This window comes from Acipenser ruthenus, chromosome 32, assembly GCF_902713425.1.
Source record: "Acipenser ruthenus chromosome 32, fAciRut3.2 maternal haplotype, whole genome shotgun sequence".
NCBI lineage: Eukaryota > Metazoa > Chordata > Actinopteri > Acipenseriformes > Acipenseridae > Acipenser > Acipenser ruthenus.
This window is the reverse complement of record NC_081220.1, coordinates 5242279-5256647: the sequence shown is the minus strand read 5'-3', so window position 1 is coordinate 5256647 and position 14369 is coordinate 5242279. Positions and strand designations below refer to the sequence as shown.

At 50.2% G+C, this 14369-nt stretch overlaps 4 non-coding genes across 4 annotated transcripts; 1 reads left to right on the top strand and 3 right to left on the bottom strand.

The window, feature by feature from the left end:
- Nucleotides 1-11327: 11327 nt before the first annotated feature.
- trnas-uga (transfer RNA serine (anticodon UGA)) lies at nucleotides 11328-11408 on the top strand. Its single transcript has one exon. It is a non-coding gene; the product is annotated as a tRNA-Ser (tRNA).
- A 170-nt stretch (nucleotides 11409-11578) lies between these two features.
- trnai-aau (transfer RNA isoleucine (anticodon AAU)) lies at nucleotides 11579-11652 on the bottom strand. The gene has a single exon. It is a non-coding gene; the product is annotated as a tRNA-Ile (tRNA).
- Nucleotides 11653-11950: 298 nt separating this feature from the next.
- Nucleotides 11951-12032, bottom strand: trnal-cag (transfer RNA leucine (anticodon CAG)). Its single transcript has one exon. It is a non-coding gene; the product is annotated as a tRNA-Leu (tRNA).
- Nucleotides 12033-12679: 647 nt separating this feature from the next.
- On the bottom strand, nucleotides 12680-12894 carry LOC131703427 (small nucleolar RNA U3). The gene has a single exon (XR_009309885.1). It is a non-coding gene; the product is annotated as a small nucleolar RNA U3 (small nucleolar RNA).
- Nucleotides 12895-14369: the final 1475 nt, after the last annotated feature.

The following is a 14369-nucleotide window of genomic DNA, read 5'->3' as shown; positions in this document are numbered from 1 at the left end:
ACCCCCACTGTCACCTCTCGCCGTAAGCTCCGCTCTCTCTCCCCCTCTGTCCTTGCCTCCACTGCTCTCTCTCACCTCCCTCCTATCGACTCCTTTTCACAACTCTCCGTAGACTCTGCTACCTCCACCCTCTTCTCCTCACTCACCTCCTCCCTCGACTCCCTCTGTCCCCTCACCTCCCGTCCTGCTCGCCCCTCCCCTCCCCATCCCTGGCTCTCCTCTGCGCTCCGCTCGGCAAGAATCACACTGCGATCTGCTGAAAAGAAATGGAAGAGAACCAAACTCCCTGCTGCCCTAGACCTTTACCGCACTCTCCTCTCCTCCTTCTCCTCTACTCTCTCCTCTGCTAAATGTGCTTATTTCCAATCTGTAATCCAAGCCTCCACTAACAACCCACGTAAACTATTATCTACCTTCTCCTCCCTCCTAAACCCTCCCCCCTCCTCCTCCCTCCTCTATCTCCCCTGATGACTTTGCCTCCTTCTTCTCTTCTAAATTCTCAGATATCCGCAAACTCTTTAACACCTCTCCCTCCCCCGCACCCCCTCCCGCTCCAACTCCTACACCCACTGCAACCCCTACTAACTCACCCCCCTTCTCCACCTTCTTGCCCCTCTCAGACTCTGACCTCTCCTCCCTGCTCCAGGGTCACAAACCCACCACATGTGCCTTGGACCCCCTCCCCACTCACCTCTTTCAAGCTGCTGCTCCTGCTCTACTCCTCTTCATCTCTCTACTTTCTGGTATCTTCCCCTCTGCCTTCAAAAAAGCCTCTATCACTCCCCTCCTCAAAAAACCTACCCTCGACCCCACCTCCCTCCAGAGCTACCGTCCTGTCTCCCTCCTACCCTTTCTCTCCAAAACCCTCGAGCGGACTGTACACCGCCAGCTCTCTGCTTTCCTGTCCAACCACTCTCTGCTTGACCCTCTCCAATCTGGCTTCCGCTCTGCTCACTCCACTGAAACCGCCCTCCTGTCTTTCACCAACTCACTTAAATGTGCCCGAGCTGCCTCTCTCTCCTCTGTCCTAATTCTCCTCGACCTCTCTGCTGCCTTTGACACTGTTGATCACTCTATTCTACTATCATCTCTTGCTGACCTGGGGATCTCTGGCACTGCTCTGGCCTGGTTCTCCTCCTACCTCTCCAACCGCACTTACCAGGTAACCTGGCGTGGAGCAACCTCCACACCTCACCCTCTCTTAACTAGAGTCCCCCAAGGGTCAGTCTGGGTCCTCTCCTGTTCTCTCTCTACACCTGCTCCCTGGGCCCCCTCATCGCATCCTATGGTTTCTCATACCATTTCTATGCTGATGATGCTCAGATTTTCCTCTCCTTCCCCACCTCTGACTCCACCATCTCCTCCCGTATCTCTACCTGTCTGTCTGCTATTTCCTCCTGGATGCACTTGCATCACCTCAAACTCAACCTCTCTAAATCTGACCTCCTTTTCTTTCCCTCCTCCTCCCCCTCCTCTGATCTCTCTATCTCTATTCCTCTGGAATCTACCACACTCTCTCCCTCTTCCTCAGCTAAGAACCTTGGAGTCACCCTGGACCCCTGCCTCTCTTATTCCCAGCACATCTCCACTGTGGCACGCATTTGCCGATTCTTCCTCAGCAACATCCGAAGAATCCGACCCTTCCTCACCAACTATGCTACCCAGCTCCTGGTCCAGGCCCTGGTACTCTCCCGCCTAGACTACTGCAACTCCCTCCTGGCTGGCCTCCCTGCGTCCGCCACCCGTCCGCTCCAGCTCATCCAGAACACTGCTGCCCGCCTGGTGTTCTCTCTGCCTCGCTTTGTCCACGCTAGTCCACTACTCCGCTTGCTCCACTGGCTCCCGATCACCACTCGCATCCAGTTCAAGACTCTTGTACTAGCCTACAGATGCCTTGACCAGACTGCACCCAGCTACCTCCAGACCCCCATCTCTCCCTACACCCCCACTCGACCTCTCCACTCCACCTGCACTAGAAGACTGGCTCTACCTCCGCTACGCTCCCCTGCCTCCAGAGCCCGCTCCTTCTCCAGACAGTTGTTTTGTATTTGCCAGCTCGGTCTATGTCACATACCGTACTGTACTCTCCATTCTGTTTTGGGAGCTATTCTTGCAGCACCAAGAATGCTTGCTTAGAAAAGTTAATAGTAGCCTAATGTTTCAGTCTGAAAGAGCGGTCGAGATAGCAGCTTCCTGCAGATTGTTTTTTAAACATGTTTTTTTTTTAAACAGTGAAGCAACTATCGCAATTGTTCTTTTGAATTCCTGTCCTGTAATCACCATATAATAGTCCCACTGTAGATGTGGATGGAGTCTTGTGCGCTCGCGGGGTGTTTCCCATAGCGGTACCTTGGAAAGCTCCTGCTGTTCCGTGCTTGTGTGAGTCCTGGGGGGATGTGCGCGGAGTTAACGCTTGCTTTTTAAAAGCGTTATTCTATGCCTCGCAAAACTGGTTTTGTGCTTGGCACATACTTTTGAAAATAGCAGGATCACGCATATTGTCGGCCACTCCCCCCATATTGTGCGATGCATACATTTTATTTCTGCACAGCGCAGAATGGATTGTGATGCGCAAAAGGACGTTTCGAATATAGAAAATTATGCGCATTTGCACATAACGGCCGTTTAAGTGGTGCGCAAATCTATCCAAGATCGGGCTCAGTGACTTCAGTTCTAATAAGAGCAAGTACAAAACACAGCACGATTTTATAAATGAATAAATACATGAATGCAAATGTAAACAAATACACGTAGAAATACATACTTTTTTAAATATAGAAATTATTAAAATGTTTGAATAAATATTGCTATAAATGAATACATGTAGCACAACAATGTTGATTTGGCTGATGCTGGTAAATTAAATCCCACCACTAAAACACATAAGCATGTTAAAATAAGTTATTCACAGATGTAGAGATAATATTATTTGTGTAATAAATAAATGTAACCCAAGGGGTCATGAGTTCTAATCCGACGTGGGGTCCTAGAGGACCTCTGCGGAGGACCCTGAACCACTGACCTCATTCTCCCATGGCTTGGGGAGAGATACTCTGCTGGGGTTGGGGCTGCTCTCCTGCGTTCAGTTCTTTTGGAGAACTTCCTGCATGGAGAGCAGTCCAACTCACCTGCCAGTGCTTTGACCGCATGGTCTGCCCCTAAGCATCTGGCGCAGGACCGGTGCTCATCCTGACTGGGCAGCTTCGTCGCGCACTGGTCGCCCTGGTGGAAACCAGCGGAGGACTCAGTTGACTGCACTGACATGGCGACTAGGCGGGATCGGCGCCGAGGAGAACGCTGTCGGTGCCGAACACTCGGTGCCGAGACAGTCGGTGCCGATGGTGGGCGCGGTCGGCACGTAGGTGGTTACACCGGTGCCAAGACAATCGGGGCCGGGTAGGCGCTGTTCCAAGCCTGAAGGTCGGCGGGAGAACCGCGGTGGATGCCGGGGTATGCAGCCGATTCAGCCGAGCTGCTAGGCCCGTGGGGTCTCCTTACAGCACCAGAACAGCTCTCCACACGGTATCTGCAACTACACGAGGCCTCATGTAGTAGAAAAGAGTAATGGCCGCTCGCCAATCTCACAAGAGGGATCGAAACGATAAGTTGCGGATGCAACCCCGGTTCCCTGAAAGAGAAAATAACCATCAAGGTATGGGACATTGCCGTCAGGCAGTAGGGATTGGCTGAGCTTTATGTCAAAGCTGCCGATAGGCCTCCGCGCAAGCTGCCGTGTAAGCCCGCCCCCCAGGGAGCTTACTATACGCAGCGCGTGGAGAGTCACTTCCTCTTTTGCCCTTCAGGCCGTGAAGGCCTCCAGAGCGACCTGGCGGCTTGATGGTTATTTTCTCTTTCTGGGAACCGGGGTTGCATCCGCAACCTATCGTTCCCTTTCAAGTCGAAAATAACCATCAAGGTATGGGAACAGTGTACCCAAGCCGTCGCGAGGGAGGATTCTCGGCAGTAGGACAGCCTTACGTCATAACGCAACTGCGTAGGCAGTACATCTACACATATGCGGAGCTGCGCCTCAGCGTCTATGCTCGCAATGACACCTGTCCCAAGGTGGAATAGTCACACCATATTGTCAACCACTCTAGACGTCCACAACCTGAGGCGTCATAGAGTGCAACACAGATGCTCCAAATGACAGAGCAGAGGATTCCAGTACATTTAACCGGTAGAACCTCATAAATGTATGCGGTGTAACCCAACTGGCTGCAGCGCAAATGTCAGACATCGGCACCCCTCTAAAGAGGGCCCAGGATGTTGCCATACCCCTAGTGGAATGTGCCTTCAACTGCCCTGGTGGCGGAAGGCCCATAGAATCATATGCTAACTGAATAGCATCCACTATCCAATGAGAAAGGCGTTGCTTAGACAACGGCTGACCCAAAGTTTTAGAACCATGGCATATGAACAGCTGTTCTGTTTGCCTCACAGTCTTTGTGCAATATAACACCTCAATGCCCGCACAGGGCAGAGCGTGTGTAACCGCTCTTCCTCTGGGGAAGAAAAAGGAGGAGGATGGAACGCCATCAACTCGACTGGTTGGTTCATGAGAAACGGGGATATGACCTTGGGTAAAAAGGCCGGATTTGGACGCATGGAGACCTTAGAACCGTCTCCTGCGAAACGAGTACATGATGGATGCACCGAAAGTGCATGTAACTCGCCCACACGTTTTGCTGATACCACTGACAGCAAAAACGCAGTCTTAATAGACACGAACTTCATATCCACACTGTGGAGAGGCTCGAACGGTGCCTTGGAAAGGGCTTCTAGCACCACATCAGGGCTCCATGACGGTAAACTGGTCGACCTTGGAGGCCGCAAGCGTCTTGCGCCCTTTAGGAACTGAGATGCCAGGAAATGGCAACCAGGTGATAACCCGTCAATGCGTACATGGCAAGCCGAAATAGCGGCCAAATACACTTTAAGTGTAGAGGGAGACTTACCCTCATCTAACAGCTTCTGCAGAAACTGTAATATCACTGCCATAGGGCAGGAGACCGGGTCATGGCCCTCAGCCAGACACCAACTCTGAAATAATTGCCACTTATACGCATATTGCGACCGAGTAGAGGGCGCTCTCGCACTCTGAATGGTGGATATAACCGCCGTTGAAAGCCCTAAGGCTGACAGGCGCTCCCGCTCAGGGGCCAAGCCCATAGCTGCATGAGCTTGGGTTTCGGGTGCCATAGCCCTCCTTGGGCTTGGGACAACAGGTCCGCTCGCAGAGGGAGCTCCCTCGGGCGACAGTGCAACAACTGCACTAGACTCTGGAACCATATCCTCCGAGGCCACCGAGGAGCGATCAGGATCACTGTCGATTGCTCTACCCTGACCTTCTCCAAGAAGGCGGGGAGCATCGAAATCGGTGGAAATGCATACAGGAGCCCTGGCGGCCATTCGTGAGCCAGTGCATCGACTCCTAGGGGGCTGTCGAGGTCCTTCACCGAGAACCATAGGGGGCAGTGCGTGGTCTCTCGCGAAGCGAAGAGATCGACTTGCGCTGTGCCGAACCAGTCCCAAATGCGCTCCACCACCCGAGGGTGAAGACGCCATTCGCCTGCAAGAGGACCTCCTCTGGACAGGAGATCCGCTGCGTAATTGACTCTGCCCGGTAGGTGAACCGCCCGCAGAGAGGCTAAACGCGGTTGAGCCCAAAGCAATAGCCGTGTTACCATCCGGTGAAGACCGGGGGACCGCAAGCCACCCTGGCGGTTGATATACACCACTACCGTGGTGTTGTCGGACCGCACTAACACGTGCTTGCCTAGAAGCACTGGCAAGAAGTTCCAAAGTATTGATGTGGGCCGACCTCCAGGGTCCTGACCACACTCCGCGAGTCCCCGACCCGTTCCAGACTGCTCCCCAACCCTGGTTGGAAGCGTCGGTCGTAATAACCTCCCTTCGGAAGATGGGACCCAAGCATACGCCCTGGCGGATGTTCGACGGAACTTTCCACCAGCGCAGTGCTTCCCAGCAGGTTCGGGATACCCTCAACCTGCGGTGTTTGTCTCTCTGCGGATGCAACGCGAAGGCATTGAACCAGGCCTGCAGAGGTCTCTGGTGTAGTAAGCCCAAAGGAAGGGCTTGCGAGGCGGCAGCCATCAACCCCAGCATGCGCTGACAGAGCTCCATGCTGACTGTTTCTCTCAACCTGAATAGGGAGAGACACCGCTCCAGTGAGGCAACTCTTTGTGTCGACAGGGTCGCTTCCATGGACACAGAGTCCAGATGCAGACCCAAGAATTCGGTCTGTTGGCTCGGCACAAGGCGGCTCTTTTCTGAATTGACCTTCAGACCTAGCCGCTGAAGATGGTCTGTAACCATCACTGTGTGCTGTGCCAACTGCTCCTTTGACTGCGCGCAGACGAGCCAGTCGTCCAGATAGTTCAGCAGTCGGATACCTTGAGCCCGCAATGGGGCTAAAATGGCGTCCATACACTTCGAAAAGGTTAGAGGAGCTAGAGACAGGCCGAATGGCAGGACACAAAACTCGTAGACCCTGCTCTGAAATGCGAAACGTAGGTACTTCCTGTGACCTGGACAGATGGGAACGTTAAAGTATGCATCTGTGAGGTCTACGGTGGTAAACCAATTGCCCTGCCGGACAGACTGGACAATGTGCCTGTGCGTAAGCATCTTGAACGACAACACCCATAGGTATTTGTTCAGTAGTCGCAGATCTAAAATAGGGCGGAGCCCGCCGTCCTTTTTTGGCACTAGGAAGTACTTGGAGTAGAACCACTGGTCGGTCAGAGCAGGGTCTACTAGTTGAATGGCACGCTTCTTGAGCAATGCCTGTATTTCTGCATTTAGAGCTGAGGACTGAACCGAGTCCTTCACTGCAGTTACCACCACTCCCCTGAAGGGGGGGGGGATTTAACCGGAATTGAAGGGTGTACCCGGTGAGTATAGTTTTGCGCACCCAGATGTCATTGGTGCATTGTTGCCAGAATAGGAGCTGTGGAACAGTTTAGGGGTGGGTTAACGGCTGCCGGGGTTTCTCAGGGCTGCTTAGGCTGCGCTCGCTCACGAGGGGCCTGGCCAGAGCCACGAGGGCGTGGTCTGCTACCTCCTCTGGGGCGCCACCCTCCGCGCTGCGGTCTTGCAAACGCGGGTTGGCTGCGTGCTTAAACCCCCAAAGGGACGGTTTTACTGCCCTGTGGGTGCGCTTGCTGCTGCGGCGGCGCCCTGCGCCATTGGCGCTCCTGCGGCTGCCTTGGCTGGAAAGGCTTGCTTGGCCACATCTTAGCCAACTGCTTCGACGCCTCACGCGCCTTGACGGAGCGTTGCAGCATCTCCTCCACCGCTGGGCCAAACGTGTGCCCCGGTGATATAGGAGCATCTAGCAACGGGGCCTTATCAGGCTCCTGTACCCTGGCCTGAGAGAGCCAGAGCTGCCTCCTTGCCACCACAAGGGAAGCAATGCTCCTGCCCTGTGCTCGCGCATTCAGCTGAGCCAGCTTAACCAAAAGCTGCGCAACTGCACCCAGCTCGGTTCTAAGTCCGACGGATGGGGACTCAGGCAGGTCGCGAATCAGCGCCGCCTGGTAGACTGTCAGGAGGCTGGCCACGTTAGACAGTCTAACTGCCTCTGTAGCCGCGGCATAACCCTTTTTTAGGTGGGCCTCCGTAGTCCTACACTGCCTGTTAGGGCAGGAAGGGTCCTTAGCCAGCCCCGATAATGTCGCCGCCTTTACTAGCGCGGCGAACGCGGCGCCCACTGGTGGAAAAGACGCTAACCCAGCTTCGCTCGCCCCGTGCATGGTGAAAGCCGAAGCCTTGCGAGAAGTCGCAGGGGCGGAGGCCGGAGCTCCCCAGGTGGACTGCACCTCCTTAATAAAATCCGGGAATGCCGGGAGCATCCTGGACTGAAGTGGCGGAGCCGATGGCAACTCAAATAGAGAGCGCCGTGTTGGCTCTAACGCAGGCCAGTCCACGCCCAAGTGACGGGCTGCCCTCTCCACCACTGACCAGATAGGGTCATTAGTATCCAACATTTCAGGGTCGTCCTGCCCAGAGTGCTGGGATGCCACCTCAGTGTCTTCAAAGAGCGGGTCTGCGTCAGATGCGTCCCTTGAGACAGCATCGGCGTCCCACTCTACTTCCTGGGGCACTGGTGGAGGAACCATCGGCTGACTAGCGCTGGGTCCTGTTACCATCTCTGGGGCCCGAGGCGCCACATTCGCTAGGGTCATGAGGAAGGATTATTGTCCCATCATGAGCTCCATAAACTGCGACATCTTGGAGGTGAGCTCAGCCACCCCAGATGTGTCCTGATAGCGCCTACCCCTTCTCCGGCGAGGCGATCGAGATCTGGATCGAGACTCCCGACGGGGGCGAGCCCCGCGAGGGGAGGGACTGCCGGAACGTTCCCGAGCACGTCTAATTGGAGACCTCTGACCAGCTGTAAGCTGGGAAGATGGGCTCAGAGGGAGCTGAGACGTCGCCGGCAGCGACACGACAGATGATGGTGGGGCCGAGACGGTGTGGAACGAGCCCGAGGATGGGGAACGACCTCCAACCGCCTTCCTAGCTCTCTGGTGAAGGGTGCGTGTCTGAAACCCTGCACATAGCTGGCAGTATGCCCTATCTGCCAGGGCAGATGTGGCATGGTCCGGCCCCAAGCATGCGACGCAGTCCTCATGAGGGTCGTTAGCAGGCAACTTGGCCTGACAGGTCACGCAACGGTGGAACCCAGACATAGTAGAACGCCGAAGCGTCTAGTATTGACGCCAAGCACCAAGAGTGTGCGTCGAGCACTGTCGCGTTAAACGCGAGGTGTGTGCGTCGAACGCCAAAGCGTCGGACACCAGCGTCAAGCACCTGAAGTGCGTGCGTCGAGCGCCGAAGCGTCGAGCACCGAGGTGCGTGCGTCAAACGTCGAGGGTGTGCGCGTCGAGGCGTCGAGCGCCGAGTGCCGAGGTGCGTGCGTCGAGGGTGCGTGCGTCGAGGCGCCGAGCACCGAGCGCCTAAGCGTCGAGCACCGAGCGTCGAGCACCGAGCGTCGAGCACCGAGCGTCGAGCACCGAGCGTCGAGCACCGAGCACCAACGTTGATGGAACGTGCACCGAGCGTCGAGCACCGAGCGCCGAAGCGTCGAGCGTCGAGCACTGAGCCCCAAGTGCAGAAGCACTAAGCACCAAGCGCAGAAGCGCTGCACAAAGCGGCGAAGCGCTGCACCAAGCGCACAAGCGCTGACACCAAAAGCGCCGGAGCGCGAGCGCCGAAGCGCGAGTACCGAGTTTGGAACGCTAGCACGGACGCCTAAGCGTCAGCTGACCCGCCAAGCGGAGACGCTTGCTGTTACGGCGTCTGATGCTGTGCAATACCTACCTGAAGGTGCTGGGGATTTTGCACGTTGGTGGTTGTCTTCCTCTGTATAGTGAAGGGAATTTTTTTTTTTTTTGGCCGCTGCAGAAGGTAAGAGTGTAGTGCAATACCACGTGGCGGGAATGCGCCGCGGGTGGGAACACTGCAGAGCAGACTACACGCACACACACACGGTCTAGCTAGGTCTAGCCTAAGCTAGACCGAGGATGCAAAATGCGCGTGGGCCAAGGCCAACGCAACACGCGTCCGAAAGACAAAATATATACAATATATATATAACAAATATATATATACACAATAAAATACAAAAACCCAACACAATAAATTATAAGAACAGAGGAAAGACGGGGAGACCACGAAGAACGCGATGCCGAAGCAAAGCAAGAAGGAATATATAAAGTAAAACAATATATAATCCTCAATAATAATACAATAACAATAATAATAATAATAATAATAATAATAATAACTCCGGAGAGTATAACTGAAATAAACTTGGAGAAGGGGATTAACCAGCTTCTCAAGCCTAAGCTTTAGTGAGTACAATCAGTTAAATAGCTCTAATTCCTACCGCTACTGAGGCTGAAGGCAAAAGAGGAAGTGACTCTCCGTGCGCTGCGTATAGTAAGCTCCGAGGGGGGCGGGCTTACACGGCAGGTTGCGCGGAGGCCTATCGGCAGCTTTGACATAAAGCTCAGCCAATCCCTACTGCTGACGGCAATGTCCCATACCTTGATGGTTATTTTCGACTTGAAAGGGAACGTGTACATTAAAAGTCTATTAACATCTTTAACACAATCATCTGTGTTCCAATAGCGGTTAATCCAAATGGTGATCAATAAAGTGAATAATGGCTTTGTTCACATATTCGCAAGACGTTTTCACGATTCACACATATTCTGAACAAGCACACTAGAATATGGTAATGAAAGGACAGGAAAATAACTGCTTTATTGGCCCTGGTCTTGTATCGTCACCTTGATTACTGTCTGTAAGAAAGTGGCATTAATCAAAAACCTAATTATGTAAGGTTCCCAATGCGCAAATACGCAGCATATTTAAACTTCTTCACAATCTTAAATCTTCCCACATGAATGTCAAATACGTACTGACAAGTACGGCCCTTTCCCAATGTAACACTCTGCTGTGTTTGAACACCAACGATGGCTTGGATATGATGTATTAAACCACGATACTATTGTTTCCACTTTCTTTATTACTACCAAATGTGCTTTTCGTGTCAGCCCTTGTGGCCTAATGGCTAAGGCACTGGCTTTCTAAGCCACGGATTGTGGTTTTGAGTCCCATGTGGGGTGTGATTTTGTTATAGGAGGCTGTGTGGTCCAGTGGTTAAAGATAAAGGGCTTGTAACCAGGAGGTCCCCCGGTACAAATCTCACCTCAGCCACTGACTCATTGTGTGTCCCTGAGCAAGTCACTTAACCTCCTTGTGCTCCGTTTTTCGGGTGAGATGTAAATGTAAGTGACTCTACAGCTGATGCATAGTTCACACACCCTAGTCTCTGTAAGTCGCCACGGATAAAGGCGTCTGCTAAATAAATAATAATAAAATGAACATAATTATGGTAAGTTTTATTGGCATGTGATATTTTGTAGATCTTGTTATCTGCTTAGTCCGCTCACGCTAGCCAGAACGTGCTCGAGTGCTCTGGCAGCAGCCATGAAGCAAGTCAGTTTTTCAGTTGAAATAAATAAATACTTTGTTTTTGTGGATGGGGGTGTTTTGAAAAGATCAGTTAAATAGCTACGTATTTTGAAATAAAGATGTATTCATTATTATGAACGTTAACAGAAAGTATATTGTATTTACTTTTCCCACGTGTGCTTGCCTTGTACAAATCTGACAGTTTCAACAAAGGCATTTGTCTTCGGTTCATTAGTTAGCCTATACTGCCATCTACAGCATTACTGCGGGAGCCTTTTACTTCTTTTGGATATTTTCACAACTAACCGTGCGAGCATGTAGTCGTGGCCGAGTGGTTAAGGCGATGGACTTGAAAACATTGGGGTTTCCCCGCGCAGGTTCGAATCCTGCCGACTACGTAAGCTTTGTTTTTAATTGATTGTATGTGTTCATTGTTAATACATGTTTAAAGCTCAGGAAGTCTGAAATATTACTGGTTGTACTTCATATCGCTTCGGTTAATTTTGTTAAAGATTGTTCATTTTGGCACCATTACAAATGCTGTGGTTTCCTTAAAGAAGAAAAGCCATGGCCCGTACGGGGATCGAACCCGCGACCTTGGCGTTATTAGCACCACGCTCTAACCAACTGAGCTAACCGGCCCACACTCAAAGCTTGTTACTAGAAGCCGAGGAAAATAAGTCCTGCGGACATTATGATTGTTCTACTAAGATGTTCTCATGTTAAACTGAATAATAACACATTCAAAGTATCGGAAAGGCATAATTAGAGGCCTCGTCATAATGAGGCAGTTTAACAGTGTGAAGGATGTGGTGAGGTGCAGGCTTGCGGTGACTTTCTCTCATTTAACAACCTTGTGATTTGAATACTAAAAAGAAAAACAAATCAAATTACCAAGCATTCAGTGGACGTTTTAAGAAATAAATGAACAAAAAAGATTTGTCAGAAGTGGGATTCGAACCCACGCCTCCAGAGAGACTGCGACCTGAACGCAGCGCCTTAGACCGCTCGGCCATCCTGACTTACACCGACGACTTTGCCCAACACTGCAGTACACTGCTGAACCTCCAATGTCTGACGCTGCAGTAAATCACCTGGTGTGTGTGTGAACTTATTCTTTTTCTCTTTATATTATGGTGGGCGACCTGTTTCGTCGCATTCTATATGGGATCACAAGGACACTCCTCTTACAGACAGAAAATATACGGCAAACAGAGCGATCGCTTCACGGTTAGAAACAAATCAGAACAGTCTGTTAGCAAATTAACTTCATGAAAAAAACACACAGGCATTACATAAATGTTACAGATATGTTTCGTAGACACAAAAGTTGTAACATAATTGAGTACATTTGTAAACTATCCGCCAGTAACAGACATTATCTCACATTATCTCTAGTTTCAAACGCAATATCACAGGCGGCACAATTACGACATGTAAAAAATCGAACATTAAAATGAGTCAGCCCTTAAAAAAACACTGTCCGTGTTCATTTCTGTTTATATGACATTGTCTATACACAATACCTGTCATGTAAGCCTATTGGTATCAAACCGATCACAATTAATGTGATCCGTGTTTTCAGTCAGATTGATAGTTTTAATCAATCATCGAAAAAGCAGCAGTGCTTTGCAACTGTAGTTCGTCTTGCGTACCTTTTGGTAAGATACCCACTCAGAACGTGTCCGCTTCCTCCTGCCCCCTAAGAAACACTGGAGGAGTCACCAATAACAGCGAGCAGTTGGCCAAAAACAACACTCACTGTCTCCTTCACGCTCAAATGCGAACACTCTCACTCTTCCTCGTGGATAGCGAGTCCAAACACTTTAAAAACGCATTTCGCTGGCAAATCGCTATAGAAATGATCCCGGAAAGTATTGTTATGGGCAAGTGGCCGACCGTCTCCCTCCAACTCTGAGTGGCACCGGTAGCTGTGCCGCTGAGAAATTAACAGGAGCTTTCATATAATGCAATTGCTGTTGCCCAGTGAGGTGTTACAACAACATTTCAAACTCATTCCAAACTGCAGGCGGTTAAAAGCTTAATTGGGTTCAAGTTTCTCATATGATTTAAAAAGTAGGAGCCAGTTGCCTCATTTGCATTGTCTGCCTTCCTCCTTTGCACTGTGAAGTCTATCAAATTTGTGCTTAAAATCTGAATACGATTCCCATTTGAATCGTGTATATTTGGTTTCCATTTTAGCAATATGCATACACACTGTTCTGTTGAGCTCCCAGGGTGTTATCCAATAAAACACCATAATCGGTTAGCACGTTCGGCTGTTAATCGAAAGGTTGGTGTTTCAAGCCCACGCAGGGATGATGCTTTTTGCATTTCTTAATCGCATTAGAAAATGGCACTATAATACGTTTTTATTTCCTCCAATTACACTAAAGAAAAAGTGTGCTGTTTTTTTTAATTCAAAAAATTAATTAAGAACAAATAAGCCTAGTCGTGCTGTTTACAAAAACCCGGTATCGAAGCAGGGACCGTTACAGTCTAACGCTCTCCCAACTGAGCTATTTCAGCTTGACGCGATGTTGCTATCGAGACAGCATTCTTTTCGTCAATCGCCTTTTTGTCAAGCCAGTAAACCTGCATGTAATGAGAAACGTTCAACAGTTTGGAAACAGCACAATAGAATCCAATGCCTTTGCAAAAGTGTTTCCAAACTGTTAGTTTTTCTCCCAAATGCGGTTTCTCAAAAAATGGTTTTGCCTACTTTTTATTATTATTATTATTACTTTTTCCAGAGTAAGACCAAAAGGCAAACATCCAGGAAATAGTTAAACACTGCTACAGCGCTTGAACTGTCTCAACAAACGTTTAGCTCTAAAACGTGTACATTAAAAGTCTATTAACATCTTTAACACAATCATCTGTGTTCCAATAGCGGCTAATCCACATGGTGATCAATAAAGTGAATGCTGGCTTTGTTCACATATTCTCAAGACGTTTTCACGATTCACGCATATTCTGAACAAGCACAGTAGAATATGGTAATGAAAGGTCAGGAAAATAACTGCTTTATTGGCTCTGGTCTTGTATCGTCACCTTGATTACTGTCTGTAAGAAAGTGGCATTAATCAAAAACCTAATTATGTAAGGTTCCCAATGCGCAAATACGCAGCATATTTAAACTTCTTCACAATCTTAAATCTTCCCACATGAATGTCAAATACGTACTGACAAGTACGGCACTTTCCCAATGTAACACTCTGCTGTGTTTGAACACCAACGATGGCTTGGATATGTTGTATTAAACCACGATACTATTGTTCCGACTTTCTTTATTACTACCAAAAGTGCTTTTCGTGTCAGCCCTTGTGGCCTAATGGATAAGGCACTGGCTTTCTAAG